This window comes from Fukomys damarensis, unplaced genomic scaffold, assembly GCF_012274545.1.
Source record: "Fukomys damarensis isolate Sample0158 unplaced genomic scaffold, DMR_v1.0_HiC HiC_scaffold_9, whole genome shotgun sequence".
NCBI lineage: Eukaryota > Metazoa > Chordata > Mammalia > Rodentia > Bathyergidae > Fukomys > Fukomys damarensis.
The window spans coordinates 25,309,385-25,320,681 of NW_022900921.1; the positions used below are offsets into that span (position 1 = coordinate 25,309,385).

The 11,297-nt window shown below is 40.2% G+C and overlaps 1 long non-coding RNA gene across 2 annotated transcripts in view; it reads left to right on the forward strand.

Moving 5' to 3' along the window:
- The first annotated feature begins 822 nt into the window (after positions 1-822).
- The window catches only part of LOC104860849, a 51,188-nt gene continuing 40,713 nt past the window's right edge, over positions 823-11,297 (forward strand). The window contains exons 1-3 of one of the 2 annotated variants that reach the window (XR_779811.1): positions 823-1,117; positions 1,205-1,314; positions 8,131-8,194. This is a non-coding gene — a long non-coding RNA (uncharacterized LOC104860849). The remainder of the gene's footprint in view (positions 1,118-1,204; positions 1,315-8,130; positions 8,195-11,297) is intronic. The other variant, XR_779812.2, reaches the window with a different exon arrangement.

Sequence of the window (11,297 nt, forward strand, 5' to 3'; positions counted from 1 at the left end):
GACACAGGCAGAGTGTCAGCTGGAAAAACAAGGTCTGGGTTAGGTGGAACAGAAAAAAACCCCTGCTTTGGTGCTCAAAGCTTCCCATTGATTTCAATTGCTGGTTAGCACAGGCCAGCAGAACAATTGTCCCATGGGTGAATGTGCCATTAGAAATGACCCTACACAGCTAATGGGGGTTTAATAGTGGCTTACTTAGTCTTTGGTAGGGTTCCTGTTGTCATTTTTAGTAAGAAAATTACCCATCTGCCATTCCTTTTAAACTCATACAGTAATAATTAGCCAGGCCCCAAAGAGAAGCTGGTTACACTTGACCTTGGCTGGATGAAAGCTCAGTGACCCATTAAAGGCTGTGAAATTATTTAACTCTGACTAACCAGACAGGTAACACTGTAGTAGACATTTGGTAGAAAATGGTTATGATTCTAACTTGTTCATCATTTCACAATTTTCAGAGCTAAGGGTAACCTTAAAGTCATAAGCAAGGACTCTCAATTAGGGATCAGCAAATCATGCCCTACTAGTCAAATCTAGCCCACTCCATATTTTTGTAAATAAAGTGTTATTGAAGTACAGTCAGGCCTATTTATTTACATATGGTCTGTGGCTGAAGTACAGATAAATAGTTTAGGCAGAGGCTACATGGCCTGCAAAAGTTAATATATTCTCTCTTTGACCCTCACAGAGAATGTTTAATGACCTCTGTCCTAATTCACAAAGGCTAAATTTGACTCCTGGGTCAATCACTTACTAGCTGTTTAACCTTGGACAACTTCTTTGACCTCCATTTTTGAATTCAGTTTATCTGTCCATCAAAACAGTGACAACCTGTGTGGTGGTTGTTACGCACCAGCAAGTTCTTCAGTCACACATATTATTTTGAACTCGGTTGGGCATGGCTATGTGACTTGCCTAGAGCTGTGGAATGTAAGGGGAAGTGATGTGTATCACTTCTAGACAGAGTTGAGATGGGTCTTCTATAGTCTCCTTCTCTACCATGTGGACCAGCAAAACACACCATGTGCTACGGTTTAGATCTGGAATGTCCCCTAAAGGCCCCCATGTTAAGGGCTTGGTCCCCAGCCTGGTGTTATTTGAAGACTGTGGAAATTTAGAGGTGGGTGTTAGTGGGAAGTCTTCAGGGATGTGTCCTTAAAGGAAATTGTAGGACTCCTGGATCCTTCCTTGATCTTTCTCTTCCCAGCCATGAAGTGAGCAGTTTTGCTCCACCACATGCTCCTGCCATGATGTGCTGCCTCACCACAGACCCAGAGCAATAGAGCCAATGCACCCTGGACTGAAACTTCTAAAACTGTGAGTCAAAATAAACTTTTTGTCTTTATAAATTAATTATCTCAGATATTTATTACAGCAATGAAAAACTGACTGACATCTGTCATTTCTAACCACATTCTGGAGAAATTTTGAGATTTAGTCAAAAGTTTTTTCCTAATTTGTACCAGATCTGTGATTGCTGTCCATCAGGAGACTTGAGGAGGTATGTAGAAAAATGAAAGAAGATGAGAAGGTGAGACACCCAAGGACTAAACTAAATTTGGAGGAAATACTGACAAAGATACTGGGCACAGAGGAAATAAGAAGTAGGAAGTATGGTGTCAATCTTTTGCCACCTTAGTTCCATTGGCCTCTATGGAAGAAAATGGCAGCCACAGTATTCTCTCCTGATTCTGTGGTTCGTACCTCTCTGACCTACATTGCTCCAACAAGGAAATCACAAGACCCTGGAATCCTCAGGGCTATGACAGTATTATACTCAACCATATTTCTCAGAAGGTCAGCTCACTGTGTGATATAGGATGGGCATTTAGTCACTATCTGCCCCACGTGGACTGAAATGACACTATATGAAATGAAGTAAGTGTGTCTCTCAGGTGGGCACCTCCTCAAAGACAGGGTTACAGATCTTCTAAATGAACATCACATATCAGCTCTCCACCCAAAAAATGGAGAATTGATGACCAGCTGATAGCCAATGTAGTTGAACAGTTCAGAGCACTGGTTATGAGAATCAAGTTGCCTGGCTCTTCCACCTACTAATCATGTGACACTGGGCAAATATTTTAACATTTCTATATCTCAGTTCTCTAACCAGTAGGATAGTACCTAAAACACGTACTTGTCAGATAAAGTGAGTTGATACACAGAAAGTGCTGGCAGATATTGCCATGGTTTGGATATGGTTTGAATGTGCCCCCAAGGGCCCATGCATTGGAAACTTAGTCCCCAGTATGGTGATGTGGGAGGTATTGGAATCTTTAGAGGTGGGAGGTGACTGAGTCACAGGGTGTGTTGCCTTGGAAGAAATTAATGTAGTTCTTAGAGACCCTGTTTAATACTTTTGCATGTGATTTCACCATGATGACACTGTTGTGATACCAAATGCCATGATGTGATGTAGCCAAGGGGGCCTCACCAGAGACTGAACAATTAGGGCCACCTGATCTTGGAATTCCAACTTATTAATATGTGAGCTAAACAAATGCCTTTCCTACCAAAGTATCCAGCCTTAGGTATTTCATTAGAGCAATGGAAAACTAAGGCAATAATTTTATGAATATTATTATGACTCAAGACTTTGCCCCTCACTCTGATGCCACTTTAGCTTATAGTCTTCAAAATACTCATAATCTCAGACAGTCCTTACCAGTCTACTTCTGACTGCTGATATTTATCCTATTATTAGTGATCACTCCCCTCACCTAAATTTGAAAACCATTTTCTTGCCCCTGGAAGCTCAGGGCATTTCCTTATAGATCTGGGCTTAGTCATCATTCCAGGCCTGAGTGTCCTAGCTTCTACGGCTCCTATGGCACCCCTCGACACTGTCCCATCCCCTGCTGGGCTTCTTCCCAGCATCCTGCCTCTGTGTACTCCAATAGGTAGGGAATACAGAGGAGGAGTACTGTGCCCTGCTGGATCTGGGCACAAAGACTTCTTTGTGTATTTCCACTTTCATGCTTCAATTGCTGTTGATCCTGACTCATCAGTTAGTTAACAAGCTCCAGAACTATTCTTCTTCCTTGTGACAACTCATCAAGCAGCCTATCTAGCCAGTGAGAGTATGTTCTCCATGGTGACATGCTGCAGAAGAAGCTTGCTTGTCTATTTCTCTATGGTTTTGCCTTCTCTCTCTCTTTGCTCCAAGAGCCACTCAAGGGTAAAGGCAATGTCTTTTCTGTTTTCTTCTTTTGCAGTGTGCCTACATATATGTGTATGTGTGTGTCTGCTCATATGGGTATAGAACTTTGCTCATTACAGGGGGACACCATGGATGATCTGACTGGCTGATAAGGAATATTATTATTATTTTTTTAAATACCAGTAACTCACTTTTCCTGAGCATTTACCAGAAGTCATGTAGTCTTCTAATCAGTTTGTGTGAATGAATATGTGGAATGTTCACAATAACCTTGAGAAAGTAGGTGCTTTTTTTTTTTTAAGATAAAGAGACTGTAGCTCAGAGAATAACTTGCCAAGGCATCAACTGGTAAGTATCAAAACCCTGGAGGACTTCGAAACTGTCCTCCATCAGAGCTTCTCAACCTTTCTGGTACATATCAATCACTTTGAGACCTTATTAAAATGCACTTGTAGATTCAGTTGCTTTGAGCTGGGGTAAAAACTGACATTCCTAAGTAGTGTTCTTGCTGTTGGACTGAGCACACATTTTTAAATCAGGTTGATCTAATTTATACTATAGTTCCTCTAAACTGTTAGATTGATTGCAAGATCTTCAATGAATTTCTTTTCTGTGCATATTAATCACTTGTCATCTTTAAAAATGCACACTCTGTCTGAGTTTGCCCTACTAAATCAGGTAAGGCCTAGATATATGTGATATTGAAAAGGTATATGTGAAATTGAATTTTGTGCTGTTTTGCTGAACAACCACATAGCATGGAAGAACTAAACATAATCCTCATGATATTTGGGTCCTTCAAGTCAATGCTACTAAAACTTTAATGCTCAAAGGATTCACCTGAGGAGCCTGTCAAAATCCAGATTCTGATTCAGTGGTTTGGGGTTAGCCTGACATTATGCATTTCTACTACAGGCATCACTCAAGTATCTATAGGAGAATGGCTTCACAATCCTCTCTGAATACCAATGTCTACAGAGACTTCCATAGCTTATATAAAATAGTGTGGTATTTGTATATATCTGTGCATATCTTCCAGTATTCTTTAAATCATCTCTGGATTACATATATCATGTATATATTTATATAAATCAAATGTTATATAAATAGTTGTTATACTATACTGCTAAAGGAAGAATGACAAGAAAACAAACATGCAAATCCCTATTGGGATATTTTTTGGTCTGGTTGTTTAAATCAGCAGATTCAGAACCTGCAAATATAGAGGGATGATAGTGTTCTCACTTCCAGGTAAGACCGATTTTACAAACTTCACTCAGAATAGCAAAGCACTGGTGAGTCATCATATCCTTTGGAAAGTCCTAAAAGGCTAGTAGCACACACACACACACACACACACACACACACACACACACACACTGTAAATGTTTTAAACAAAGTAACTAGTGAGGTGGCCTCAATGCCCTCCCTAATGCATAGTCTTCAAGGAAGACTCCCTACAGGAGATGCCATTTGATTTGCCTCAAAAGATGAAATGATTTTGTCCAATAGAAATGTGCAAAGAGAAGGGCTTTTGTTAGGGAAGCCCCTGAAAGCCACTCCACGTGAATGGGGTCTAGCTGGGGCATGATAGAAAAGGGAAATGAAGCCAGAAAAGGTTGGCAGCTAGATTATGAACAGTCTCGAACATTAGACTAAAAAGCTCAAATTTTACAACATGGATTATGGGGAGATATACAAGTTTCTTTAGCAAGAAAATAGTATCTGTTTAATCCGAACCTGGTTCCCACAAAAAGTAGATGGGTTTCCCTGATTGCCCATCTTTTTTCATGCCCACAAGATTGATATCACAAGACAGAGAGACGCCAGGAAGACTGGGAGCCCTGGAATTAAACACAGCAGACCCATATTTTGAAACTGGCAACTTGTCTTCCTTGAAAGAGGGCAGTTCTCTAGTGTTTTTGAAAAACTGAGGGAGGAGGAACAACAAGATTTCCACTTGCAGAAAGCAAAGCTGTCTCACATGTTCCAATAAGTAATGTTCTCCATACCACAATGAAGAGAAAAATGTGCGTGATGGAATGAAAATCCCTACTGCCTGGCTACCCGTGGGCAGCCTCAGTTACTATGAAAAATTCCTGATTAAAGTCAGCAAAAGAATTTCCTAGCTAGCGACTATTATTAATCGGAGCTTCAGCCTTGTGCTGACATTCAAGATTGGGTTCTTTAATATGTCATTGCACAAGCAGGTGATTAAACCCCTGTTTTTTAAAAGCAAAGAGAATGCACCCACCTTCGCCAGGCTGACTACCCTTTTTAATAACCCACGCAGTCCTGCTCAGTTAGCATGAGAACAAAACTGCAACCATGAAATTATTTTAACAAGACCATAAAAAAAAAAACAATTTGCTTGAGTGATGTTTAGGAAGATGGGGGGAGACCCACCCTCTCTCTAAACTAATTAAACTGTACTATATGTCCTTGTGTAATTCCTGACATGTTTCTGGTTCACTCAGTTTGAATAGTTACATGAGGATCAGTGCCAAGCTCCCAAATGGCTAACTCAGAACAAAAGCAGGGACCTCAGGGAATTCTTGAGCATCTAGCAAATTGAGGGAAAGTTATTTGGGGTTAATCAATGTGCTTCAGTTGGAATCACATCTTGTCTCATAGAGAAGATGGAAAACTGAATCACTGTTTGAAGTCTAGCTCAGGATGAAGTAGGAAGTAACACAGACCTTGTAATAGTTTTTATTTTTTAAAATAAAATCACACCCTTTTTGGATAAAGCCATTGACAATGCCTTCTTATCCTCCTGCTCCATTCCATGACAATGTATGCCTTTCCCACTCACATTAGCTATTACTGGAAGTCACCAGCAATTTCCTGCACATCTTTTACAGGCAATTGTTCTATTCTGAGCCTGATAGGGATTAGACATTGATAAATGGCTGGGAACTTTGGTTTCTGGCAAGACAAGCCTTAGTTTAAGCTAGAGGGGCCTTTGGGTGTTGGTCAGACTCTTGGCAAAATCAAACTGAGAAACAAGAAGTATCTTGGATACAGCACAGTACTATATGTGTGAGACATGAACACCCCTGTGAGAAATGTCCCTCGGTGGAGTAAGCACAAATATCATAGCTTAGACTCCTTCAAACAGATGTTTCTTAACCCTTTGGACTTTCAAGAAAACATTCCCTTTTAAAAAGCTCTTTAACATTGAGGAGGCAATCCTCCAAATCCCAAAGACCTGGGAGCATAGATAAAGCATAAAATTCATTTCCATTTAAAGTGGTATACAGTGAGCACCTGCCACATGTGAGATAGCAGTGGGGCACCATCCTTTGGGTGAACAAGATGAAACTGATAGAGGTGCTTTCCTTTCAAGGAAATTAGACTGTCCTCATTTAAGAGAGGAATTGGTGTGATGAATGGCAGTGCTGCTCACAGTGATAAGCCCTAATATTTTCATTACCCACTACAATATGCAAAGTGCATGCATATATGTGTGTGTACACAGTTACAAGCCTGTTCTTACCTCCTTGCAGTGGATACTGGTTGTCTCAGACTACTTTCCTACTGGTTCACCTACATGGGAGGAAAAAAGATAGCTAGAGTCATGGAGTATTATCAAGGTGAAAATAACCAGACGACTGCCTGAGAAAGTATGGACTTTTGCAGGCAGACACCTATGAATTCTGGCTGGGCTAACTCAGAGCCTGTCAAATGAGAGACAAAATGCGCACTTCTCGGGATCACTGAGAGACATCTCCAAGATAAATATCCAACCCAACACCTGGGGCATGGCCAGTTCTAAACACCTATTCTGTCCTCCTCCTCTTGTTTGATGCTTGCTTTCTCAATTCCATATGCGCTTTGTACAGAGGTGGTGGCTGTGCTGCAACTTTACCACGTTGTCTCCTACCCATATCTCCTGTCCAGTGCCACTGCACACCCTGTCTCTCCAGAGCTCCATGAAAGATGTTTTTCTCTTTGCAGAAGAGCTGCCTAGTCTTTTTTCTGGAGGAGGGATTTCTGGAAAGGACAGGGAAGCTACCAGGAAGAGCAGCAATCCAAGTTGGGCTACTTCCTGTTTTGAAAGCCAAGACTACTTGTTTGTGATCAAGATGGATAGCAGAGGCTTAGAAGACATAGTTCCCAAGGCCCCAGGGATAGAGGGATGACTCTGACTGGCAGTGTGCTCTTGAGGCTGCTCCTATCTGTATATGCTATAGTTTAAATACTGTCCTTCCACAAGGTTACATGTTTTAGAAAATGCTTTGGGGTTGCATTTTCTCAGAAGTCTGAAATGAAAAGAGCACATGCTGGCCTGATCTGGAATAGGAAAGGGAGCCTAGTAGTAGATGTTACTCAACCTTCTCTGTCTCCATGGAGAAGTAGAACTACTGGTTTAGCTGGAGAGAGCTCATTATTCATGGCCCATGGCTCACCAGAAGCACAATACCTGACCTTCAATTGTGACAGTGCAATCACCACCTTCTTTCTAGTTACTATCATCTTGGCTTGGTTGCCTTCAAAGGTCTAGGAATCACTGCTCTCCCACACACACTCTTGACTTCCTAAAATTCTCTGTCCTTGCAGAAGTCAGGATCATCCTTTCAGAATGCCACTCCATGACCAAGGCCCAATCAGTCAGAACATGACATCCCATGGCCAGTCTGGGTGGTTCAGGAATGGGATGCAACTTAAGCTAGGGAATAATTCTAACTCTCATCTATTAAGCACTTGCTATGTGCCAGACATGGGGTAAAACAATTAACAGCCTATGTCTTACTTGAAACTCTCAATAATCATATGGGGTCAGTACTCATTAGAGGGGTCAAATAACTTGCCAAAAGGACCAAATGAGGTCACCATCAGAACTTGAACCCAATTCTTTTTCTCTTCAGAACCCAAAGCTTATACTTAACTGTGAGTATAGACTTAGAACACTCAGTTAATGTTTTCTCCCAACAACAAGATTTTAAATTTTAAATGTTACTTTCTAGTGAAGCCAGCAATCGGGACAAACCATAGAAGACAGACACCTGCCAAATAGCCTGGCTACCTGCAGTAAGTGAGATTTTCCTCTTCCCCCTCTTGCCAGCACTATGAAGGCACCATATTTGCTGCCTCACCATGCTAAGTATTTCTTTTTTTTTTCTGGATAAAAATTTACCGTGTTATAATAATCCACTACATCTTGGTGGATAGATCAATTTCTTCTTCTGAAACTGATGTAGACATTTTTGTGCATTCATACTAGAATGAAATCTTCTGAAAATTTCTTCCTTTTTTGTTTAGTGTGAAATAATATGGGCTTTGTCAACATTTAATCATTTCCGTAGTACATTTATTAGGCTAACCTAAGAAAGGAGGGGTCCCATTGTGCCCAGGGATCTGAGTCAGAAGGACCAAGGCTCAGCGCTCTGTGATCTCCCACAGGGTGCAGGAACTGACTAAATCTATCAGTTGATGTGACTGTTAGGGCTCAGAAAATGTCCCTCCAAAATGAACTCCTTTTCAGCCAAACTGCTCTCTGACCTTTTCCTGCTCTCCTACCTTCTGCCTCTGATTTTCCCTTGAGGGAAGCCATGGACACAGAATTCCTCTTCCCCAAGGCAGGTCACAGAACCAAACCACCCACCCAATCAGTTATAGTGCCTAAAATATTACTGTAACTTTCCTCTGCTTTCTGTATAATGACTGGCTATAAAAAAATCAAGACCCTTATCCCATAGGAGTCCTGCATCATACAGGAGAGGAAGAGATGATACAGCTGAGGGGCTGAGAAGAATTGAAACAGAAAAGCCTGGATGGTTTCCTTACTTGGTCTATTGGCATTATCTTAGACTTATTTTTCCAGTCTTATTTCTACGTGGCTGTGCCTGCTTCATTGAAGCTAAACATAAAAATAGGCAGTTCACTCTGGGTCTCTGGGTCTTCATTTCAAAGGCTTCCGTGCATGTAAATTTTTGATTGAATCAATGTTCTCTTGTCAAATGTTCTTTTGTTATAGAGGTGTCAGCTGTGACTTTTATGATGGGCAGGAAGTGATTATATCCTTCTATTTACAGTTTGGGCTGAGAAGGATAATCTCATGCCTTAGATCTGGTGGGGTGCTGGGCTCATTTAGATCACATACTTAGCATAGTGCCTAGCACATACTAAAGACTTAATAAATTATAACTGTTTTTGTTCATTCTTCTAACAAGAGGAAGACTTGATTTTAAAATTCTTGATTATAGGATTAAATAATTTATATCCCCATATCCAAATATATGTTGCTGATATATAAGCAGATCAGACCTTCTTCTTCCTTATGTCTCTATTTTTTTAATCAAACAATAGTATCCTTCTCATAAAATGATTTCTACAAGTGATTTCTAGTTCTTAAATTGGAGAATGCATACGACATCGGTTAGTTCTCCCTGTATAAAAGCCCATGATGAGATATTTAGTATAATGAAAATCACAAAGACAGAAAGTGGGATGATGGTTGCCAGGGGCTGCAGGAGAGAGGACTGGGAGCTACTCTTTAATAGGTGTAGTTTCAGTTTTATAACATAAAAAGAGATATAGAGCTGGATGGCAGGGATGCTTGCACAACAGTATGAATTTACTGAATGGTATGAAATTATATATTTAAGAACAGTAAAGTTTATGTGATTATTTTCAGTTTCTAAATGAAACTGAAAAACAGCTCATTGGATTTTCCTGATTATAAATTCTATATCTAGACATTCTAGAAAATTTAGAAAATTTGGAAGAATAATAAGAAGTCACTAACATTGCAACCCAGTTGCCTAGAGAAAGAATTATGATAAATGATCTAGTAGATTTTCCTCAAAATTGCTTATGTATATTTATGTTTTTAAAAATAAGTAGTATTATCCTATGTTTATAAAAAATATGAGTTATTTCTTTCCAATTAAAGTGCCCAAGAAAGTTTTCTCCTATGATATTAGTTTATTTTTCCTTATACAGTGCAAACAATGTAGCCTCATATTGTTATTACATTTCAAGCATCATCATGTTCTGGCCACTAGGAAGCTCAAAAGACAAATATATGGCTCAACTTTTATAAAACCCTGGAACTTTTGTATTTTTTTTTTATGTTTTAACATCCTTCCTGGTCTGATCTAGTGTATCTATCCCTAAGCCTGGTTTGTTCTTTACTTATTGTTTTCTATTTTTTATAATGTTAGCAGATTATATTATCATATACATAATTTTACACATTATTGTAAGCTGCACATAGAAAGGAGTCAATTATATATAGTCATTGGAAAGGTGATTTATCAAAACGTTAGTTTTTAAAAAACTTAATCTGGTGAATCCAGGTGATACTGAAATGGGAGGTTCTGTGTGTGTGTGTGTGTGTGTGTGTGCGCGCGCGTGTGTAAGAAAGGGACAGAGACAAAACATTCCACCCACCACATATATAACTTGACTCTATTTGGGTTCCTGGTAACAGTCTGTCACTTGAGAGTGTTTGTGAGCTTTATCTGCTATCTTCTGATAAGTGTGGATGACTCATTTCTCTCTGTCCTATACATCTTTCATAGCCTTCTGGCCACTCCCTGGCCTCTAGAATGGGTGCCTTCCATCCACTTTCTACAAGGTCCCACCATGTTTTTTTTTTCTTTTGTTTGTTTCCATTGCAAATATTAGCATATGACTCCCCTGTTTAAGCCCTTCAGTCTTATCCACGAAATTTCCTTTGAGACTTCCTGGGCTGGAGCCACCATATATTTTATAGTTGAGATGAATGAGACCCAGAGAGTGAAAGCAACTTAGTGGCACATCCAGGACGAGAAATTAGGTTTTCTTCCTCTCTTCATTCACGCCGATGTGCACACATTTATTTACTCCGCAACTACCTTTGAGGACTGACAGGCATCCGGCATGTTGGAGATTCCAGAGACACCAGCAATGAGGAGTCTGGCACAGTGCCTGTTGTCATCTTCCTCCTCCCATTCTGCAGGGGGCACATGTAAGAAACAGACTAACTTTCCAGGGATTTAGCTCAGTGGCACCATGCCTGCCTTGCAAGAGCAAGGTCCTGAGTTCAATCTCTGATACAAAGAAAGAAAGAATGAAAGAAAGAAAGAAAGTAGGGAGAGAGGGAGGGAGGGAAGGAAAGAAAAGGAAGAGAAAGAGAGAGAGAGAGAGA